This window comes from Rhinatrema bivittatum, chromosome 5 (assembly GCF_901001135.1).
Source record: "Rhinatrema bivittatum chromosome 5, aRhiBiv1.1, whole genome shotgun sequence".
In the NCBI taxonomy this organism is placed as follows: domain Eukaryota; kingdom Metazoa; phylum Chordata; class Amphibia; order Gymnophiona; family Rhinatrematidae; genus Rhinatrema; species Rhinatrema bivittatum.
The window spans coordinates 303,198,850-303,214,192 of NC_042619.1; the positions used below are offsets into that span (position 1 = coordinate 303,198,850).

General features: G+C 48.4%; 1 protein-coding gene across 2 annotated transcripts in view; it reads left to right on the forward strand.

The window, feature by feature from the left end:
• Nucleotides 1–2,826: 2,826 nt before the first annotated feature.
• Nucleotides 2,827–15,343, forward strand: part of ZMIZ2 (zinc finger MIZ-type containing 2) — a 151,460-nt gene continuing 138,943 nt past the window's right edge. For both annotated transcript variants that reach the window (XM_029604217.1, XM_029604216.1), the window contains exon 1: nucleotides 2,827–3,232. The gene's annotated coding sequence lies outside the window, so the exon portion shown is untranslated. The remainder of the gene's footprint in view (nucleotides 3,233–15,343) is intronic.

Sequence of the window (15,343 nt, forward strand, 5' to 3'; positions counted from 1 at the left end):
CAAAAACTATGTGTAATGGGCAGAAAACATGATTTATTTATTTCTGCACTGAAAACACGCTTTCAGCACAAAGCATGTTCTCTGCACATAAAACAGGATTATGTGCATGAATCATGGCACCATCACAGAGGTCACCTCTGCAGCCCTAATTTAGAGACCCCCATCAGAACTGCGGCTTTAAAAGCCTGAGAATGAAACAGGCGTCGGTCCAAATCATGCACAGCTGTGGAAACTTTCACTGCTCTCCCCATTGAAATCAAGTGCTTTGGCCTCTTTAGAGAAAGGAGTGATGTGTATGGGTATACTATATTTATGTGTGTGTAAATATATATATAGAGAGAGAGAGACTGAGATTTAGATATAGGTATCTCTATGTGCGTGCATGCCTGCAAACAAGTATGTGTGTAATTTTGTATTGATATCTAGGTTTGTATGTATATATGTATATGTGGATAGGTCTGAATGTATGCGTGTGTGCATGTACACATATTGTGTGTGTGTGTGTCTGGATAGATATGCATGTCCCTGTATACCTGGTTCTTTGTATAGGTATGTACAGAAATCATAGTTTATGTGCAAAGAACATGCTTTGTGCACATACCATGTTTTCTGCGCATAAACCCTCAGTACAGGATCCCCGCAACACAAACTCCAGGTTCAGCCCCATGGACCAACACTAGCCCGGAAATGATACCCCACCTCTGACCAGGAGTTACATTTACAGCATTGAGAAAACATGAATGAAGGCTGTGCATTGGGGAGTGATAATAATAACTAATCCCTTCATTAACATGGGATTTGCATGGAGGATCAATAATTTGTGTGCACATGTTTACGCATGTTTGTGAACACATTGCTTGTGAGCTCCCCTCCCCACCCCCGTTTAGATAACCTCTTTCATGTATCACACTTTTATAATTTTACTTATATAATCTAATCTGTTATTTGTATGCTCTGAATGTTCCTTATTTAATTATCTAATTACGCAAAAATTGTAAAGCCTGTTGCTCAGTTCTGTTATATGTAAACCGACGAGATGTTCCCAACGTTCGTCGGTATATAAAAGTTACTAAATAAATAAATAAAAATAAATAAATAAATTGGGAATAAAGTTGTATGCACAAAAGGTGCACACAGCTACCGTAAATGTGCACACAGCTAAATGCACTAACTGCATTGGCCAGTCTATTAGAAGCAACAGTCAAAGATGGCCATTGCCGGCACCACAAAAGTTTGAAAAGAATGACTCATGTAACATTACAGCTCCGTTACTGAGGTGACTGGATCAATGTCCGATCATGATAGACTAATCTGGCACTACCACAGCAATCACCTCTGCAGCCTTAAGCTAGAGACCCCATGAGAACTGCAGCTTAAAATCTCTGGGGATGCACGTGATTGTGCACGCGTTTTGGATGCACTAGGCTAACCCCGAATGCAAAAAGGGAATTAGTGCGTCTAAAACGCGCGTCCAAACATGCTCGTAGCTAATCGTGCTCATAACATGTAAATGCCATGTAGATGAGGCAATTAACTATTGCCCCGATGCCAAAAATCACTGTGCGCCTGACGTGCACGTTTTTATACGCAAGAATTAATGCCAGTCCCGGAGTTGGCATTAAGTTTTGTCACACGACAAGGGCTCAAAAAAAAAAGCAGATATTACTGCTTTTCTTCTTAGTATCGACCCAATACTAAGTAGGAGGATCCATAGGAAGCAGCATGAAAAAAAAATATCTTGATGGCGGTCGGGTTAGGGAAAGGAACGCTCAAGTTAACGAGCGTTCGTTTTCCTAACCCATGCACAGCCACATTTCCTGGGTGCCCAATGCCATGGATGCACTAGGGATGCACAATTTATCCCTATCACGTCCTTTTTAACGTGGCAGCTCATTTGCGTATTGCATCGGGTGCCCAGGAGAGGGGGTTGCGCGCTCGTTGAAAAAACGTGCGCCGAGTTTGGAACGCACGTTTTTTCGCGCTTGGTATCGCATCGGCCCGTGGGAATGGAAGAAGCATTGGCCCAAATCATGCACAGTTGTGGATTTCTCCACTGCTCTCTACTAATACCCCATTGGAATTCAACAGTTTGGGCCTTTTTTTGGGTGGTGTGTGCAGGTATACTATATTTACGTGTACTTATATACAGCGTCGGTGCTTCCATTAGGTAAACTAGGTGGTCGCCTGGTGTGCTAAAATTGCAGGGGTGGCAAAATCCTGCCAGCAAGAGGCTCAGAGGGGTGCTGTGCCACACCCAATACCACCAAAGAAGGCAGGGCTGTGCTGGAGCCATGGCGGCTGGTAGGAGGGAGCGCTGGGCTGGAGCTGCAGCCAGTAGATAAGTTGGGGGTGGGGCTGCATGCCTGAAGATTTGTCTAGGGCACCAAATAATCTAGCACTGGCCCTGTATGTACTGTATATATATATATATATATATGTATATATATAGATAGATAGATAGATACATAGAGATATAGATATCTGTGTTATGTGTGCCTGCTTAGAAGTATGTGAATATTTTTGTTTTAGTATCTAGCAACCTATACACATGTGGCACGGTATGCATGTATGTGTGTGTGTATGCACATTGTGTGTACGTTTTCTGGCTAGATGTGCACGTCCATGTATATGTCTGCTTCTGTGTAAAGGTATGCTTGCATGCATACCTATTTGTGGAGAGGTAGATCGGTTTGTGTGCGCAAAGTCGGGCATGATAGCCAGTCAGAAGCGGGAGGGGGAGGGAGAGGAGGAGGAGAAAGGGGCGGGGCAAGTCCGGCTGTGGGGGAGCTCATGAATATTGATGAGGGCTATTGTGCAATTGGAGCTGGTGCTGTCTGGAGTCTCCCTCGGGCAGAGAGAAAGGCAGAATGGAGCCAGGCGGCTGTCGCAGGAGCTGCTGAGGAGCCCGGGCAAAGGCAGCTGGGGGGCTGGGAGCGCAACCCCTGAAACCTCCTCCTCCACACTTTCTTTATTTGGTTATTTATTTATGCCTTTCTCGGAGACAGCAGCAAGCCTGAAGAAGAAAAGGGTGGACGGCAAGGCACAACGCTACCAGCCACCTACTTTACACCTCCTTCTCCTCCTCCTCTTCTTCTTCGGTCAACATGGAGCAGGAGCAGTGAGAGGAGGAGAAGGGGACCGGGGGGAGGAGAGAGATCGCGAGGAGCGCTGAGCAGCAGGAGCTTCCCCCAGCCCGAGTCGGAGAGGGCCATTTTTGTTGTCTCCTTGGAAGGTAAGAGGCAGCTGGCATGCATGCATGGGTGCCCCGCAGCCCTTTTCTCGGCTTCTCTTCTCCTCCTCCCTTTGCTTTTGCTGTCTGCGGCCGCCTGTTTGGTGTGCGGAGCCGGACCCGGCTCGGACCGGATCGGCACGGTTTCCCCTCTGAGCTGGGGGGGGGGGGGGTAGTGTTTCTGAAGATAGAGATGAGACAGAGGGACGCATATTTTCCTTACTTTTCTGATTTTGTGTGGGGTAGGGAATGCATATTTTCCCCTGTTGTCTACAGATATTTCTCTTCTGACGCTTGATTCGGAGACGATCCTTTGCTGCCTTTTTGGGGGGGGGAATCCGTCAGTTCCTTGCTGATGGGTTTCTTTGGAGGGAGGGGGAGGTAAGGGGGTAAAGGCTCATTGCACCCAATGATCTAATTTTCCCTTTTTTTGGGGGGGAGGGGGGACTGGGTCCTATCTGTTGTCTCCCTGCTTTCTGGGTCCTAGTCTTTAAATTTAATTTTTTTGGACTCTGTTATACTGAGGGTCAGTGGTGCTAGGGCAAGGTGAGAGTCTCCATGGCAACACTGCTGATGCCAGTGGGAGATGTGGGGGCAGCGCCTCCCCCCAAGAGTTAGTAATGAAGGAGTTATAAGTGGATTGTCCCCCAACCCCTTGTGAAGCTGCTCTGTTGTCATGGAGGGGGGGGGGGGGGGAGGAGAGAGAGTATTTCTGATCGCTGGCTGCTGTGATCCACACTCCTGATGACTCCCTGTGCTGTAGCCTCTGACCCCCCCCCCCCTGCCTGCAAGCCATCTAATGCTCCTCACTGGAGGTGTGAGAGAGTTTCAAAACCTGTAAGGTATCTGCCCCCACCCCCCCTGACGGGAGACGGCATGCTGGTTAGGGGAGCCAACAAGAGTATTACTAGGATGCAGATCTTGCTTGGGTTGTGCTCTGACATTAGTGACCAGGTGGACTAGAATGACTTGGTTTAATGTGCACACATAGGCTGTGTGGAAGAATGTTTGTGCACACAGAGTGAATCCGAGCTATGTGTGGCATGGGGACAGACTGACCCTGGTGGCAGAAGAGCTGGCAGGGTGCCATTTGCTTTGATGCCCACAAGTTTTGGCAGAAGAACAAGCAAAGTGAGGTTAGGTCCAGGAGCTTTTGCTGGATGGGGGAAACGGTGCTGGATCAGCTCAAGCTGATGCCTGCCCGCCATTCTGCAGTTTGACTTCTGATGGTTCTGTAATATTACTCAGTGGTTGAAATGGGCCTGCAGCTTTGATAGCATAAAATTTGTCTCGTGTTTTATAAGAGATGGATAAAGGTTTTTGGCTTCTATGGACCTTATTTCAGTAACCGTATTTTCCAGAATGGGAAAATTCATTGGGCCTTGTTAGTGCCTGTGGCAGCTAGAGCCAGTGACCAAGAACCTCTGAGAATCGAAAGCCTGTTACAACAGTTGGCATGGGGGGGAGGGGGAGGGGGGGGGGCAACATGTACTTGTTGTGTGGTATCTTCTGAGCTGAGCACCTGTGAAGATGGGAGAGTAGCACTGAGTGGAGCCACATCGTATACAGGCCTAATGGGACCTTACCATGCAATACCCTCAGTCCTTCCCTGCATCACCCCCTGCTTATTCCATCACTGAGACCTCACACAGCCCTGCCAGTGCATCTCATTCCTGCCCTGCAGCATCTCCTGCTATTTTAGTACGGAGACCCCCTCCTCCACGACTCTGCCCATGCACCTCACTCCTGCCCTACAGTACCTCAGTATGGATCCCTCCCAGAACTCTCAGCTTTCAGCCCTGACCTGTGCTACTTCCCTACTGTGCCAGTCTGGGGTCTCCTCAGCAGAAGCTGACAGCTGTCCCGAGGTGTTTGTATGCTGTTTATACGGTCTGACTAATGTATAGAGGTACCAAATGGAGACCCAGCCATGTCACTGGTAACCTAAAGAACATTTGAAACCAGCTCTTTTGGAGGTGGAAGGGCTTGTGTGTGAATTCTTTGTATCGGTGGCCTGTATATAGATGGCAGGTTTTTACCTTCTTTGTAACTGGAGCCTGGTTTTCCGACACCCAGTGTGAACAGATGTGTCACAGGCCTCCCTCCTCCCCTGCCTGTTATTATTGCCAGCACTCCCTACTGCTTCAGATGTTGCATGTGCACCATGACTGTCCAGGCACCATGAAACCTATTCCTGTCTTAGCTACAATCCACCCCCTTGTCCTGAAAATAAACATGTGAAGAATGTCTAGTAGCCCTTGACTCCCAGATCCATTGGCCAAGTGGGACGTTAACTCGCCCACTGAGTTTTCTGCAACTCTTGTCAGCTAGCAGGGTGACACAAGCTTATATAATGTCCTGATCATTGTTGCAAGGTTTTCCACAGTGTTTCCGTGAGTAAGCAAGAACCATATCCTGTCTGTCTCTCTTCCCCCATACCTCGCTGTGGGGAACCTACAGGCAACCACCAGTGGTTTGGCATGGCTGCTTTTTATTGGGCAGGTGTTCAGCCAACATCACATGTTTTGAAGCATGGAACATGGTGCTGTGGCTAGAGTACAGAGTTGTGAATGCAGATACCCGGGTAGGTCGACTTTTTTTTTTTTTTTTTAATTATTATTTTTCTTCAAATCTATCTGAGTTTTGTCTTGGTGTTGCTGCCGCTGTAGAGTGGAGGAGTAGCCCTAGTGGTCAGAGCAACGGGCTACGAGCCAGGGAAACCAGCGTTCAAATCCTAGTGTCACTCCTTGTGACCTTGGGTGAGGTGCCTCGGGTACAAAATTTGGATTGTAAGCCCTGTTGGGGAGAGGGAAATGCCTCCAGTACCTGCATGTCATCTGCTCTGAAGTGCCCAAATAAAACATTGTATGCATGGAGCTGGCCAGCTTTGGAGCTTCAGCGTCGAGCTCAGGACTGGGTCTGCCTGCCTGGATAGATACATAAGGGTGATAGCTGTCCTCATGAACACTGTGTGACTTTGGTCAGGTCACTGAACCCTGTCTCCGTCCCTGTGTCTCTGTCCATAGATGGACGCGCCGTGAGGGCAAGTAAGTAACGTTACGACCCTGCATGGGCTCATGCCTTCAAAAAAGTAATGCCAGACATGGGAAAAGTATTTAGAGAACTTTTGCTTTTTCTTTCTTTGGCTATTTTATTCTCTCTCTCTTTTCCTTTTATACGCTTTGCTTTCCTTTGCTCATACCTTCCCTCTCTCCTTTTCCTCACTCGTTCCCTTGCCTCTGAACACTCTCCGCCCTCCACCTTTTTTCCTTCTTCTGGAAGGGCTTTTCCTCACTCCCCCACCAGACCCAATCTCTCTCTCCCGCAGCCTGGGCCCTGTTGGAGTCGTTCCTTTCAGTGCCAGGCCCTGAACTTTAGGCCTTCTGAATTGTTCCAGCCTCACAATTAACTGCCCCCCCTGGTTATTGGGTTCTAGTGAAAGGTTTGAGATGTACACCCAGGGGAAGCTGACGCCTCCCTGGTGAGCCGACTCCCCCTCCCCCGCCCATGGCTAGATTTTAACCTGGGCGCGCTCTAACGTTAGTTCCAAAGCATTGGGCCCCGATGAGCTGACGGGTTTCCTCCTCCCTTCCCCTGCCATTTTGCTGCCAAACAGGATGATGCAATTACCGTGCGCCGGCCGCAGCGCGCAGCTCGACATGCGATCGGACGCGTGTCCGTAACCCCCCACGATGCAAATTTTCCCCAATACAAAAAAAAAAAAAAATGGGCGTCAAACGCCCATGGCTGCGTGCAGGTTAGGAAAATGGAAACTCGTAAAATTGAGCGTCCGTTTTCTGAACCCGCTGACAGCCACCTCTTCTGGGCGCCTGATGCCAAGGAGGCACTAGTGGGCCGCACAGTTTCCCCTGGCGCCTCCTTTTTACGGCAGCAGCCCACGTAAATAGAACATCAGGTGCCCCAGGGAGGTGCATTGGCGTGCGTAGGGACATGAGCGCCCGGTTTTCCGCCCACCAATATTGCATGGGCCTGAAAGAGGATGAGGCGAGAGGTCCTTGGAACATCAGGGCCTTTCAGGTGTGAACGTTCCAGCGTGGATGTATGCGGAAGTGGGGAAGACTCCTGAAAGTGGGACTCTGCTAAATTCAAAGATTAATGCTGTAGGGAAGGACCCCGTCGTAGTATTGAATTTTTAGGGGTTTTTTTTCCCTTCATTTGTTGGGATATTGAAGGGTGTGTTCTTCCTTTTTTGGTGTTATACATAAATTTCCTTTCATTTTTTACACACACACACGTACATATATGCACACACACCAGGTCAATCATTTGTACTTTTTTTTTTTTTTTTATTATAGTCTTACACCTTCTGCTTTTTAAAATGTTTGTTTCCTGGTTTGCCAGGGTCCCATTTCACACCTTAGAGATGCAATAGTTGGAGGGTGGGAGGGTTTCTGATGACAATCAGTACAGCTGCACCCCTGATTTACATTAGATTCATTAATGGTGGTAGCTGCTTAGCAGGAGGAGCTTCCAACAACTAGAGGTGCTAATATCACCCTCTGGTGTGAAATGAAAATGAGACTGGAACAGAAGGATCTTGGTGGTTGAAATTTTAGTTTTGGCTTCCTCCCTTCTTTTCAGTGGGTTTGGTTTTTTTTTTTTTTCTTAAGTGCCTGATACAAAGGTGCCAGACCGAACCAGAAACGCTTTGGACTTCTGTGGTAGGAGCCAGTATGGTGTTCAACTCATCTGATCTGTGTATTTAAATTTTACATTTGCTGGGACCACTGTATTCTTCCCCTGCTTATTCGTCTCACATCTTCCTTCCATGGTCTCCTCCACCCTCGGCTTCCATGTGCAGAAACGGTGATGTCCCATGAAAGTCTCGTCATGCTGGACATGTATTTCATTTTACTGCCAAAGCTGATTATGGTACTGTAACATCCTTGGCGTGTAAGTTCACCACACAGGGGATGCTGTTAAATACATCGGCTCCTTGGTATGATACTCCTCAATATCTGGCGCTTTATGTGCGGTAAAATATCTCTAGGCTAGCAATCGTTTAAGTCACTTGTGTTTTGTTCTCTCGTCCCTGCAGCTTCTTCATGCTGTTGCGGGGCTTTTGGCTCAGACAGAACCTGCCCCAGCTGGGGTTTTAATACCTTGAGCTTTTTAATCATTGCTACTTGGAAGCCAGTGGGGTTCTCCCTCCTCAGTCTCCTCCCTCTGTAACCCAGCCAGCCGGAGCATGTGCACCCTGAATCCTGCCTGTAGATGGCTGGGATACCCTCCCACAAACCTTGGTGGGGGGAGGGGAATGGAATGAGAGCCGTGAGCGCTGCCTGCCCAGCATCCCCGGGTCTGAGGAGCAGAAACTGGGTCCTTGCAGGGACCCAGTGCTGCCAACGGGTTACTGAGCTGGTCCTTCAGTTGCGCATTTCTAGTGCCAAGCACTAGCAGCAAGTGAGCGAGTCAGACCTGCCGGGGACCTGGGGGAGGTGGAGGCGTCGGGGCGTTAGGGGTTTCAGGCAAGCATGTGAAGAGCTGGTGAGCACACCTGGATGGTTGGTGGCCAGTAGACTTTTTCAAGAGGTTTTAGGGGGGGGGGGGGGGGGGATCCTTTTCTGCTGCTTTGCCTCCAAGGGGTTTGTAATCCCTGCCTGTGATATCACAGCAGTCTCTGCAGTAACAGACTGTCAGGTCACTGGCAGGAGACTGCACTAGCCACATGGGGCCAGATCCAGTCAGAGTCTGCCAGCATTTGTAGCGGCCTGCGGGGCAACTGAAATAGCAGGGTGGAATCCATGGGACCGTGCTGTGGAGGGATTTCCAGCTCTGTAACTGGGGACCTGAGGTTCCCTACTGTGCCCAGATTCTGACCAACGGTTTTATTTTGGGAGGCATCGATACCCCTCAAAGCATTTTGTTCAGTTTGATCTGTTATTGCATCTCTTCTGTAGGTGTACTTCATTTTACATGTGTCTTTTAATGTAATCCGCCTTGAACTTCAGCAACAAGCGTGAATAATACATTTTTAATAAATTCAGATTCAAGTTTAGCTTGGTTAGGGGAGCTGCTCGCTCAGGGCCCGACGTGAGTAAAAAAAAAAAAAAAAGTGCAACAAAGTTCCGCTCAGAAACATTAATTCCCAATGCAGGGAGCTAATGATATGTTAATGAATTGGGAGTTTAAAAAGAGAGCACAGTAACCTACAAACGTGCTCAGGAAAATACGCTTAACTCGCACACAACACGAGTCCAGGATGGTGCTGGGGGCATGGGACCGTAGACTAGTACTGACCTCAGAAATGTGAGTTAATTTTACTCCTCTGATGAGGAGATACATTTCCAGCATTAAAAAAATAAAACTTGCATTAAGACTTTGCAGCTTTAAGGCACCGTCCAGCATTGGGGAGTAATATCTAATGCCTTCGTTAAACGTGCATGGAGGCTTGGTAACACGTACGCACATTTTTGTGAACAAAATAAAATTGTATGCACAAAATCGTGCTCTAACAAATGTGCACAGCTTAGCAGACTTTATTACTTTGAGGCCTTCACTTGGTGGTAGATATCATGACTTGGCACCACACGCTTGCAAGTTTGAATCCCACGGAAAAAAAAGAGTCTGCCAGGGTAGAATGAGCCTTGGCAAGCACAGCAGCCTAATGCTGTTACTTACTGGTCATTTCTAAAAATGTACCACGAAGAGTCGCCGAGAAGCACAGCCTGGTGGTGAGAGCTTTGGACTGTGATTCAAAAAAGGTTTTGGGATTTCCTTTGATATTGACTGTGTTTCCATGGACATATCACTTTACTACTCTTTACCTCTACCACCAATTCTCTCTCTGACCCTGAGCTTGTCAGTTAATTTCCCTGTGCCTCAGTCACTGACTTTGTGTGACCCTGAGCTCCTCACTTTACCTCCCTGTGCCTCAGTCACTGACTCTGTGTGACCCTGAGCTCCCCACTTTACCTCTCTGTGCCTCAGTCACTGACTCTCTGTGACCCTGAGCTCCCCACTTTATCTCCCTGTGCCTCAGTCACTGACCCTGTGTGATCCTCAGCTCCTCACTTTATCTCCCTGTGCCTCAGTCACTGACTCTGTGTGTGTGACCCTGAGCTCCTCACTTTATCTCCCTGCGCTTCAGTCACTGACTCTCTGTGTGACCCTGAGCTCCTCACTTTCTCTTCCTGTGTCTCGGTCACTGACTCTCTGTGTGACCCTGAGCTCCTCACCTTCTCTTCCTGTGTCTCAGTCACTCTCTGTGTGACCCTGAGCTCCTCACTTTATCTCCCTGTGCCTCAGTCACTGACTCTGTGTGTATGACCCTGAGCTCCTCACTTTATCTCCCTGTGCCTCAGTCACTGACTCTCTGTGTGACCCTGAGCTCCTCACTTTCTCTCCCTGTGCCTCAGTCACTGACTCTCTGTGTGACCCTGAGCTCCTCACTTTCTCTTCCTGTGTCTCGGTCACTGACTCTCTGTGTGACCCTGAGCTCCTCACCTTCTCTTCCTGTGTCTCAGTCACTCTCTGTGTGACCCTGAGCTCCTCACTTTATCTCCCTGTGCCTCAGTCACTGACTCTGTGTGACCCTGAGCTCCTCACTTTATCTCCCTGCGCCTCAGTCCCTGACTCTCTGTGTGACTGAGCTCATCACTTTATCGCCCTGGTCCTCAGTCTGTGCATGATCAGAGCTTCTAGCTTTATTTCCCTAGGCTTCAGATTTAATCTCACATCTGATTCTCTTTGTGATCCTGGACAAGTCAATTTCTCTGTGTCTCCACAACCCATTTAAAAATAAGGTGTTTATTTTAATCTGCCTCTCTCCAACAACAATTAAAGAAAAATTATCTTATCTGTCTTGTCACTAGGATCTGTAGGGCTTCCCTGAGAGAACTGCCTTGTCTTTGAACTGAATTCTGAAGGACCCTGTTAATCTTTACAAAAATCAGATGTAACCTGTTGGGGACTGCAAACAAGCCATTGTGTTAGCTCATCCTGTTGGCATCTAATGTGGCCCTTGCCAGAATGACCCTCGTCTCAGAACGTGAGTCCTTGGCACATGTCTTCACCGCTGCCTGTTTTTCACCCATTTGGTGGCAGAATTATTAACTGAGAGTTTTTCCCATGGTAGTATCTGGTGGTATCTCAGTACCACACTGGTCATTCTCTGGTCTCTCTTCAAATCGTACAGATCTTTCGCCTTTTACTAAAGTAGCACACTGATTCTGCGTGAAGTGATTTTATGTACTGCAGTTGTCAGCCTGAGCCCAGACAGCAGCTTTTCAGTTCACCTCCTCCTTCCTGTGTATGGTAATTAGATGATGTGCGCTTTTAGAATGAGTGGGTGAAAGGGCAGTCCACGGAGACTTCCTGTACTGGGCTTGCAAGCCTGGCGTGCGCCAAAGCTGCAGAGCCCAAACTCTTGTGCTGGGCATCGCTGACTCGGGAGAGCAGCAGCACAGCCCAGGGACCCAGGCGTTGTGTGGCGAGAGCTCTGGCACCTGGGGGCACTGGGATTCAAGATCTCAGCTCCTCCTTTTGTACGTGGAGTTAAGGAGTTAGTCGCTGGCTGCACCCCTGCCAGCTCACATTCACAACGTGTTTGGTAATGTTCATATGCAGTGGGCTTGGCATGGAGCGTGAGCGAGTGTTAGCATGCCGACGAGAGAGTCAGAAAATATAAAGACCGTATGAAATGGCATTTCTTTAGTCTTGTGGCGACCGGAACTGTAGAGCGTACATTAGTAAGGTTGCCTTTGCACCCTACGTGCTTTCCGCATTTTTGCGATGGTGGCTCAGCGGGAATACTCTCTCTCGGACTTCAGTAAAATAGCAGCAGGTAGCATTTTCTTTAGAAAAAGAAGCTGAAGGTCAAGGAACCCCCGATGCTCCTTTGGCTCAGGGGCAAATATTTCTTTACGGAGAGAGTAATTGGATGACTGGAGGAGGTGGACAGCAGAATTCAAGCATGCTTGGGGCACCCGCAGAGGGTATTGGTAGGGGGCAAGGGAGAGAAGGAAATGGCTGGAAATCAAATAGAATCCATACAGAAATGTTGCGCCTAAAGTTAACGCAGGTTACCCCTTTCTTCATTTCCATTCTCTAACCTCCCGGAATCTGCCATTTTAAATTCCATCACCACCTTTTTGGGAAGAGCATGCCATACACTGAGTGAAGAAATATTTCCTGATGTTGTTGTTTCTGAGTTGTCCTCCCTGGAGTTTCGTATCGTCACCCTTCCCCCCCCCCCCCCCCCCCCCCCCCCCAGTTGTACAGTTTCTTTTCCAATAGAAAAAGATGGCTGCTTGTGCATCGTCAATCTCTTTTCAGATATCTGAAGGTCTGTATCATATCTCCCCTGCACCTCCTCTCTTCTAAGGTAGACGTAGCTAGATCCTTCAGCCTCTTCTCATAGGGCCTTCTGCTACATCATTTTGGGCACCTTTCTCTGGTTTGCTTCCATCTATCCTTTTTTGAGAGTCAACAGTAGTCCTGGTGAGACCTCACCAAAGATCTGGCTTTAGCCACCGCCATGTCACATTGCTCTGTTGCCGTCAGATCTTCAGACACCATCACCCCCAGGATCCCTCTCTTGCTCCGTGCACCTCAGCCTCCCCTCTCCCCCTTTGCATTCAGCTCTTTTGGATTACTGCACCCCCAAGGGCACGGCTCTACACTTCTTGAATTCTAGCTTCCAAGCCTTCGACCACTCTTCCAGCTTTCTTAAAGTGCTTTTCATACCTGCTTACCGTTTCTGCCTCTTTCGGAAACCTTCGCAATTATGAAAGACGGACAGGAGCTATGGCTGAAGCCTTGATGATGCACACCACTTCTCACAGATTTCAAACATGGGCTAATTGAGCTCTTTGTGTGTGTGTATTTTTTTTTTTTTTTGGGATATTTTAATTTTTTAGACTTTTTTTTTTGTGTTGGTTGGGGTGAGGGGCGGGGAACTAAGGGTATGGCTGGGGAAGGTGATAAAACTTTTGGGGTTTTTTTCCTTTGATTTTTTGAGCCAGCAGTTACCTCGTACATCTTTTGAGCTTCCGGCTCAGTCGGAAGCAGTGTTGGGATCCGGTGCCACGAGCCTTCATTCACAACTACCCAGGGATTTTTTTCTTTTATTGGGTATCCTCTCCCAGTCTTTATCCCGGCCATTGCAGTGACAGCCCTTGGCCAGGGGGCCAAGCACCGGGGCTTCTTCTGGAACCCTGCAATCATTAAACCATGAATCCATGTCAGAACTGCTTCTGCACCATCCCCAGTCCCAGCTGACCAGGGGGGTGTGTGTGTGGAAGACCTGATATAGGAACAGAAACCAGGTCTCTCTGCATGAGCCACCAGCTGGCAACATTCCATGGGACTGGCCCAGTGCCACTCAGAGTCTACACCACCTCAGTGGATACAAAGTACATTTGATATTTGCTCTTGCAGCTGAAAGAAAATAAAAACAAGTTAAGATTCCACCAGGGACCGGGGGAAGAACGTGAAGTGACTGAGAGGGAGGGGGATAGTGTAGGCAGACTGCCAGAAACCAAAGTGCTTCCAGTGTTTGAGATCCACCAGTGCTGAAAATGCACTCTGTGCTCTAGTTGCTGGAATCCATCAGGTCCTGGGGGGTTTCGCTTTTCCCTTCCCTTTTTCATGCATGCTCTTTGGGTGCTGTTCTCCTCTGAGTCTCTGGAGCAACCTCTCTGTTTGCTTTCCAAGAACATAACTAAACATGTGGTCGTGACATAGGGAGGGTAACTTTCAACAGTGTGCGAGGGCTAAAGGCTATGCTTTGAAAAGTGCCAGGTTGTGTTGATATGCGCGTGGATATATATGCAGGGAGCAGGTGTAACTTTCAGCATGACCATCTATGCATATACTTTCACAAATTCAATGGATGTGTGTGTAAATGCTATCTATGCCCCAACTCTGAGCCCTGCAATGCCTGCCAGAAGCGCAGAGAGAAATATACGTGTAATCGAGTTGCGTGCATCCTTTTCCCTGCACAAACCCCTCTGATGATTTTCAGAATCAGATTTACCCACATGAACTGAGTTTATGCCTGTAAATCCTTTCTAAAACTTTCCCCCCAAATGTTTTACTTAAAAATAAATAAACTTAGCCCTTTTGTAGTAACAGGAGATTCTTGGAAAAGCTGCTGCATTTTTCCAGACAGGACACTGCTAAAAGAAAAACAACCCCCCCCCCCCCCCCTCTCCTGCTGAGGTGGAACTGAGTTGTCCTGTTTGAGTGGGGGGTAGAGGTGGGTGTACCGGACTCCTGACAGATGAATGTTTTTTTTTTGGTCTGAGTAGAGCGTAGAGTAGATTCAGGCAGAGCTCTGTTCACCCGCTGCTTTGGGTCATTAGAAGAGTTTCGTAAACCGATGCCCAGGGTTGAGGACAGTGTGTGATCAGATGATCAGGTGTCGGGTCACATGCACAAGCAGTGCGCCTTCTAACCAGGCTCTGGCCAAGGTCCTCCAACAAACTGCAGGTGACTGGGGCAGGCTTGAGCCAGTCCTGGTTTTACCCCCCTCGCCTCTGTGGGCCTTGTACTTTTAGGACTTCTGAGGGAAGCAGGAACTGGAAAGCTGCTGGGGGGGTAAAACCAGGACTGGATCAACTTATTAAGATGAAATGGAAGCTAGCTGGCAACCATGAGGGCAACCTTGGGCCACAAGCACTGCAGACAGTCTGTTTTGAGTTGTGTGAAGGCAGCCATCAGGCACGGTCTCCCTTTTTGTCAGTGGCCTGAGCCCTACAGAGCCCTTTTGGAACTATTTTTAAATGGCTTTTGTTTGGGAGTGGGAAGGGGGGTTAAGCAGAGTGAATGCTGGGTTTGTCTGGCTAGAGAGGTCTCCATTTACAGTGAGCAAAGAGTTCTGCTTTTGGGGAGGGGGGTGCCTGACGTGTGTGCTGTGATCTGGCATCGCTTTTCGATAAGTTAAATAAATATATCAAACCCCCAAACCCTGCTGGAGAAAGTAAAGTTGCTTTAGTGAAGCGTTCTGCATGGAGGAGAGAGAAATTCCCCTGGTCTGGTTTCTGGGAGGAGCTCTGAGACCAGAGCAGGGGCGGGAGGAGGATGCCTGTGCTAGAGGAAGAGGAGGCGGGTGGAGGGATCTGAAGCTACAGAATAGGATGGGTGGAGGGG